Here is a 7,980-nt window from a genome sequence, read left to right as displayed (position 1 = left end):
ATATGGTAATTATGGAAGAAAAATTTTAATATGTAGCGGTGGACCGTCATAGTTTCTATCATTGTAGTTTTTTAGTTTGAGCTAAAGATCAAGTGAGTTTTAAGGTATTTGACCATAAAGTTTCCAATAATGTACAATAAAGGTTGGAATATAGAAAATCCGTTCATGGAATATGACTAATGTGAGCTAAGTGGGAGATTGTTAGGATTTTCATAAATTGTGGTCCAATTAATCATATTTAAATTAGGATTTACTATAGATAAAGGTCAATCTAAATAGATATTGAACTACATGATATGGTTTATTTTATCCCTATTTTATCTATTTTAAATAGAATTCTAATCAGACTTTGATGGGAAGTCGATCTGCACTCTATATAAAGGGGTATTGGTCCTGCCACATTCTCATACGCATTCTGGTGAGGAATTACCGTCGGTTCCACACCATACGGCAAAGTGTCTAAGATAGAAGGAGAAACCAAATTACCCAAGTTCGGTTCGTGATTTCCAGATCATAGCCGAACTTCTTGCTTCCGTAGATTGATCAAGAATTTCTTCTCTATGGCGCTCTGTGAGTTATTTTATTTTATTTTGATCCTGAATTTTGGTATGTATTTAACTTGCTTCGTATTTTACATGTCTAGAAATTCTATCACCCATCTCTCTTTCCAAACAGAAAAGGAGATCATAGATATTGGTGAGTTACAAGTCTCAAGGAGTGTCTCTCTATCGTAAAGCACATTCAGTAGTTCGATGGCCCAATACCTCCAAATGCTGAAGGGTATTGCTGACGAACTTGCTCTTGTAGTATTTCAATTGATGAGGACGAGTTAATCCTCCACATGCTCAATGGTATAGTATCGAAATTCAAGGAATTATCCACTGCAATCCGCGCTCTTGAGATGTCCAAAAACTTTGATGAATTACATGGCAAACTCTTTGAGTTTTGAGCTGTCCTTGAAGATAAATGAAACTGGCAGTCGCATTAATATCGCTCTACCAACCATCTCAACAAGATTAGCAAAACTTAGGGCACGTTTGGTTCACGTTATATAGCATTACAAGTTATTTTGACATGTTCAGATATCTAAAATTTTTGAATTAGATTACTGTTAATATTGCATTATCGTTGTTAGTTTAATACAGTAAAATAATTCTGAATTATAGTGTATAACTATATTTGGTTTATTTTATAAAATTCTGTAATCCTGACAATAAAGTTGCCCTTTCATATTTGGCAAAATGTTTTATTATTTACATGTAAGGTTTTTACTAAATTTTATTTTAAAATAATTTAAATTTTGAATTTAAAATTAAAATTTAAAATGTGAACAAAAATATAAAATTTAATATTTTAATTTAAAATATAAATGTGAAATTTTTAAACTTTAAAACTTTACAATTTAAAATTTTGAATTTAAAATCTAAATTTAAAATTTAAAAATTAAAAATTTAAAATAATTTTTTTAAAATGACATATTGAAAGAGTTTGATGGTTTGGCTGGGGTAAACTTGTAATTTTATATAACATGCAAGATAATCCGTTATCGGTAATATGAGATATTCACCGCTCCACTGGATAATATTTTAGTAGTAATCCTGCACTATTTGTAATACTGTATTACCGATTATATTACAGACTGGATGAATCAAACGCAGTAATTCTGATAGGATTGTTTGTAATTCTAACAGGATAATCTGAACTAAACACACCTTAATAATCCAACATACACAGGCCTCATATAGGGGCCATCCTTCTCGAGCTAGTTATTTTGCTGTAGTGCCAGATATACTATCGAAAACCAATGGTCGTGTACAAATCTGTGAAAAAGTTGGTCATTTAGCAAAGCAATGTTATGGTGACCAGCTGGAAACTATACCCTTTCCTCTCGTCCATCTGAACGAGGGTGGTTCATGGATTCTGCTGCATCTCATCATGTGATGGATGACTTGCAGAATCCAACTATTCAGTTAAACTATGCGGCCGATGAATCAGATTTTTAGACAGAACATATTAATTCCACCAAACTTTCCTCACCTACAACTTCTTACTCTTTATTCGAAGCTTTATGCATGGTTTCCATTCATTCTAACAAAAACTTTTGTTTCTAAATTTTGTAAGACGTCTAATAAAACATCAGTTAAGTTATTCCTTAATTATTTCTTTGGCGAAGGACCTGAGCATGGGGGTGATTCTAACTCGACGCCAGAATAAAAATGATGTTTACCAGATACCTTTCTCTGTTGGCGCGCGTCTCATAATAAACTGGGAACCATGGTAGGTGTTTGCGTCCCTAAAACTGATTGGCGTCAGAGCCACTTGGTCACCCCTCTTCTCAAATTCTTCAACATATTCTGAAAACTGGTTCTCTTCCTACTCTTTGTAAGTCTACTTCAACTTACTATCCAACTCGTGTCATTGTAATGACGAAGTCATAAATTAACTACCATTTGGAACCTCAAGATTGTCTGGTCGTTGACCTCTCGATCTTCTCTATACTGATGTTTGGAGTCCAGTTTCTACGCGATCAATTGATTGGTTTAGCTATTATGTTATTTTTTGTTGACCATTTTACAAAAATATGTTTGGCTTTATTGCGTAAAGATTAGATTTGATATATTTTTTAATTTCCTAAAAAAATTAGTTGAAAATTATTTTTGACTTGCCTATTGTTCCAATTTATTTAGATAGGGGTGATGAATATAAAAAAAAAAGGGGCTAAAAAAGGCTAAATTACGGAAAAACCCCCTTATAAATACCTGTTTTTCACTTTTCCTCCCTATCTTTCAAAAATCTATATTTTACTCTCTCAACTTTGTAAGTTGTTATATTTAGCTCCCGCTCCGTCAGAGTTCCATCGCTATTCCATCAATTTCTTATAATTTATGCCGAAAATGTCCTTTATAATGACAGAAATATATTAAAAAATTTGTTTTTTTCTTATAGAAGAAGTAAGGATAATTTGATCATTTTACCCTCTCTATAAATGTTGTACCTTCCTGAAATCATTTATGAAATTTTAAGGGGAAAAAATATAGGTTTTTGCTAGTTTGGGAAGGAAAAGTGCAAAAGTGGATACTTATATAATTTTTTTTTTAAAAAAAATTTAGCTTAAAAAAAGGAAGTTTGCATTATCTCATGGCATCACTCGATCACCCAATAAGTCCATTCTATACACCGACTATAAAGGGTCCACAGAAAGACGTCATGGACTTAATGTAGAAATAGGATTAACATTACTTCATCAAGCATCTCAGCTTCTGTTTGGTCCTATGTCTTTGATCGTTCCAACCGCTACATACTAAGTAACCACTTTAGCTATCAAATACTTCGTTTTAAATCTCCTTATGAAGCTCTTTTTAACAACTCTCTAAATTACACGAAACTAATTTTTTTCATTGTCTATCCTATCCATGTTTAAAACAGTATACCAAACATAAGCTTGAAATGTTCAAAAACTTGCATTTCCCTTGGTTATTCACCTACTCAATGTGCTTATTGGTTTTTTGATCCTAGCATTAATAAGATCTATATTTCTTGACATATCATCTTTGATGAGTCATCATTACCTCAGGCCTCCTCATCCTTTTGTGTTCCATCTAACACTTCTACATGATTTGTACCTAATCAAGATAATCTTGGCCGACCATGCATCTACTACAGCTTCCGTAGTTAAGGCTGGCGGAGCCTAAGTCTTTGCATGCAAAACTTATCTGTCCTGCTTCACTTTCTCAAATTTTAGCTAGTAAAGGGTCCTATCATCAGTCTAGTCTCTTATATATACCCACTTCACATGAACACCACACATTATAAGTATCTCGTGCTCTCTGCCTCAATGCCCAAGAGCAGATATATCATCAAACACAATTGCACCCAAACAACCCATTGCCAATTATCCTGCTCTAAACAACAAAACATCATCGACACGGCCCATTGCTTAGCCCCTGAACGCATATGTCCAACGACCACAAGATCTCACAATAATTTATTCTAGCCTAACCAGCTCTATGCTACGATAAAGCTCCTTTCTCCCACCGCCATGAAACCAACCTGGCGCCTGAAGCTGCTCAACATCCAAATTGGCAGGCTAAAATTGGCAGGCTACTATGTCGTGTCTTGATATGGAAGCTTAATCAGGCACACAACAGATCCACTTTTCATCACAGAGTTTCCTCTATCCACGTAAGGCGTCGGTTCAAGCAACCTATAATAGTTATATGATTTGCATAATCCAAAAAAATCTCTTCAAAAAGGTCCTTAATTCAACCACGATTTGTTACATCTACATAGAAAAGTTTAATCATCTTCAATAATATATTGGAGTGGGCTGGTATGCTTCTGGAAGCACGGAGCCTTCCGTACTTCCAAGTTGTTTTCGATGTTCGGACTTTCGAATTGACGATTAGTTCTGTTAGAGTTGATCTAGAATATTTGAAGTATCTAGAAAATAAATTTTGTGATTTTTTTCGATATTATTTGCCTAGTGATCGAAGGGGCACAAAATTAATAATTTTAATGGCCATGGTGAGCCGTTTGCAAGTTTAACAGTGTAGAAATATCCAAATCACATGAAATTTTGCTAGAAAATTTTTTATACCATATAAAACAAGATCAATAACTTTGATCTAAAAATTTAATATCATATCATCATATTTTGTAAGATTTTTATTTTCAGCCGTTGATTTTGAGCCACTTCCACTATATATATATATATATATGGAGTGGGCTGGTATGCTTTTGGAAGCACGGAGCCCTCTGTGCTTCCAAGTCTAACGGAGCCGATTATCGATTCGAAAGTCCGAACATCGAAAACAACTTGGAAGCACGCAGCGCTCCGTACTTCCAGAAGCATACCAGACGCACTCTATATATGTATGTATATATATACATACATATGTATGTATATATATACATACATATATATATACATACATATATATATACATACATACATATATATATATATATATATATATATACATACATACATATATACATACATACAATAATATATATATATATATACATACATATATATATATATATATATATTATAGTACATCAGTATTATATTATATAGAGTTGGACTAGGCTACTATTAGTAGCAAAAAATTCCATTTGTTACTACAGGTTTTTAGCCTTTGGATCAACTCTTTTCATTATTTCTAACCATTGGATTTAAATACTATAACCCAGTGGGGACCACTCAACCCTAGGGAGACCATCAACTCTAACCGACTAATATCATCCTGACCCTACAATTTTCATCCAAGGGTTAAAAACTTGATAGCAAAAAGAGCGTTTTACTATTAATAGTATTCCAGCCTAATTCTCTCTTCTCTCTCTTCTTTTCTCTCTCTTCTTATATATATATATATAGAATCTAGCTGGGATGCTATCAATAGCACGAAGTATTTTGTGCTATCAAGTTTTCTGCCATTAGATTTACTTCTTTTATTATTTTCATCCATTCGATTATATTATTCAACTAACCACCCACTCAACCCTAAAAGGCCCACATCATTTTAACCGCATATCTTTTAATCCAATGGTAGAAAACTTAATAGCACAAAGTCATTGGTGCTATTAATAGTATTCTAGCCTAGTTTTATATATATATATAGAGAGAGAGAGAGAGAGAGAGAGAGAGAGAGAGAGAGAGAGAGAGAGAGAGAGAGAGAGAGAGAGAGAGAGAGAGAGAGAGAGAGAGAGAGAGAGAGAGAGAGAGAGAGAGAGAGAGAGAGAGAGAGAGAGAGAGAGAGAGAGAGTCCGGCTACTATACTATTATAAGTATTAGAGCCCTCGTACTCATAAGTTGTTTTTAATGATGGAGCTTCCGAATCAACGATCCACTCCATTAAATATGATCTAGAGTATTTGAAACTTCTAGAAAATAAATTTCGTAAATTTTTGAAATCATAATAAAGTCCATCAAGTGGGCATAAAATAAACAGTCAAAATCGAACGACGTTCTAAAAAAGGATGATCGGATCCTTCATTTCAAGATCGCAGTTATTGATCTTTATCTATGTAGTGAATAGAATTTTCTATCAAAAATTCAACAAATTTCGATTCTTTTACACCGTTAAACTAGCAAGTATCCCATACCGGCCGTTAAAAATTGTCAAATTTGTGACCTCTTGATTGTAAGATAAATGATGTCGAAAAATTATAAAATTTGATTTCTAGAAGTTTTAAATACTGTAAATAACGTTTAACAGTATGGATCGTCGATTCGGACGCTCTATCATCGAAAACAACTTATGAGTACGAGGACGATCGTACTCATAATAGTATAGTAGCCGGACCCATATATATATATATATATATATATATAGAGAGAGAGAGAGAGAGAGAGAGAGAGAGAGAGAGTGGGCTGGTATGCTTCTAGAAGCACGGAGCCCTCCGTGCTTCCAAGTTGTTTTCGATGTTCGGACTTTCGAATCGATGATCGGCTCCATTAGAGTTGATCTAGAGTATTTGAAGTACCTAGAAAATAAATTTTGTGATTTAGAGTATTTTCGATGATGGAACCTCTAAATCGGTGATCGGTACCGTTGAATATGATCTATACCACCTGAAGCATCTAGAAACCAAAATTCGAATCTTTTTGACATTATTAACATAATGATTAAAGGATTTCAAAATTTATAATATTAATGGTCGATATGAGACATTTTCTCGTTTAATGGTATAAAATATCTAAATCAATTGAATTTTGGTTAGAAAATTCTTTGAACTATTTAGAACAAGATCTATAATCTTGATCTTGATTGCAGATTTTCTATCATTATGTTTTAGAGGATATTCATTTTCAGCCGTTTATTTTTGTCTCCACTTGATGAACGAGAGAACAATATCGAAAAAGTATGAAATTTGGTTTCTAGATGCTTCAAGTGGTATAGATCATATTCAACGGTGTCGATCGTCGATTTGAAGGCTCTATCATGCATCGAAAACAATGAGTGGCAACAGAGCCCGTTTGCTACCGATGGCATTCGAGCTCAACTCATATATATATATATACACACACACACACATAGAGTTGTGTTGGTTTGCTATCGATAGTATAGTGGATTTTTACTATTAATTTTTTGTCCGTCCGATCGGTTGGCGAAGCGCGAGTAGTGCGGAGCCTAACAGAGTAAACAAAAAAAGAGTTAAGTGAAATTTCAAAACGCGAGGGGCGCAAGTTTTTTTTTTTTTCCCACCTTTATCCCCAAACGGTTATACGTGAAAAAGGGTAAAGAATTCTTCTATTTCCTTCCCTATCCCTAAATAGTGCTCTGTCAATATGGGCAAAGAAATATATGTTTTTTCCCTTTCTTTCCCCGCTAACCCCATCTTCAATCTCCTTCGATCCAATCGCAATCGAACTCTCCTGAGGCGCTGCGCCGGATCGTGGGAAAGGAATTAGAGAGGGTCCTGCTCGAGCTATGGGTCTATCTTGGGCAGGGTTGTGAGCTCTTGGTGGGGTACATGAAGCTCCTTGTGGCGGTGCCGCTGGAGCTCGATAGAATGAAGTACTATATGCCGATGGCGACGATGGAGGCATCCCTCGTGGCGAGCACCAATAGTGGTTGCAAGGCCATCGCCGAGTCAGGATGAGATGACGTTGGCGCCCGTCGTGTGCTTAACCACAACTTGCAGAGTCAGAGCCGCGGAGCTCAAGGCCTTCATGGAGAACCCCACAAGTTTCAAAATGCTTACTGTGGTCTTCAACAGGTAATTAATTAATTAATTAGTAAAATTTCTCTCTTTTCTTTCCTTGATTGCTATGCTTGATTTGGGCAATTGAGAAACCCATTTTCTCATTTCCTAATTATTTAATCTAATGGTTGTTTGGTAGCAGGCAGCGTCATTGGCTGTCGTTGCGGCTATGACTGCGGCTCCCAATTTTGCCTCTGCCCCGTGACTGTGTCAATAATTTTAGAAATTAGGGGATTATGAATTGTTAGGGCGTGTGCATTGTTGACGATT

The sequence above is a fragment of the Ananas comosus genome, linkage group 2 (assembly GCF_001540865.1).
Source record: "Ananas comosus cultivar F153 linkage group 2, ASM154086v1, whole genome shotgun sequence".
In the NCBI taxonomy this organism is placed as follows: Eukaryota; Viridiplantae; Streptophyta; class Magnoliopsida; order Poales; family Bromeliaceae; genus Ananas; species Ananas comosus.
This window is presented reverse-complemented; position numbering follows the sequence as displayed.